At 38.8% G+C, this 369-nt stretch overlaps 1 protein-coding gene across 1 annotated transcript in view; it reads right to left on the reverse strand.

Moving 5' to 3' along the window:
* Window positions 1-369, reverse strand: part of LOC119590512 (arrestin homolog) — an 87402-nt gene that overhangs the window by 54990 nt on the left and 32043 nt on the right. The window lies entirely within an intron of this gene.

Here is a 369-nt window from a genome sequence, read left to right on the forward strand (position 1 = left end):
ATACACACGTAAACACCATTCATCCTATTTCAAAAGAAACCCAATAAGGTCATCAAAGGAGTAAAAAAATCCATTGGAAATAATATGGAAAATGGGAAACCAAGTAAGTAGGTTCGTTTAAGAAGCCGTAGAATGTTTTCGTAGCGGCCTTGTTCTGATTTTTTTTTTCCCCCCCTGCCCTTTTCCCCTTCTCACCTCCTCTTTCTCCCTCTCGCCCCCCTTTCTTGCCCATAAACCCTCTTTTTTTTTTACTCTCTCTGTTCTCAGCATACGCATATTTAGGCCCATAATAACACACTATTTTTACTTTGTTACTTATGTGTGTTCTCGACATTGCATGTATAAGTGCATGTATTTATACCACACACA

This window comes from Penaeus monodon, chromosome 27 (assembly GCF_015228065.2).
Source record: "Penaeus monodon isolate SGIC_2016 chromosome 27, NSTDA_Pmon_1, whole genome shotgun sequence".
NCBI lineage: Eukaryota > Metazoa > Arthropoda > Malacostraca > Decapoda > Penaeidae > Penaeus > Penaeus monodon.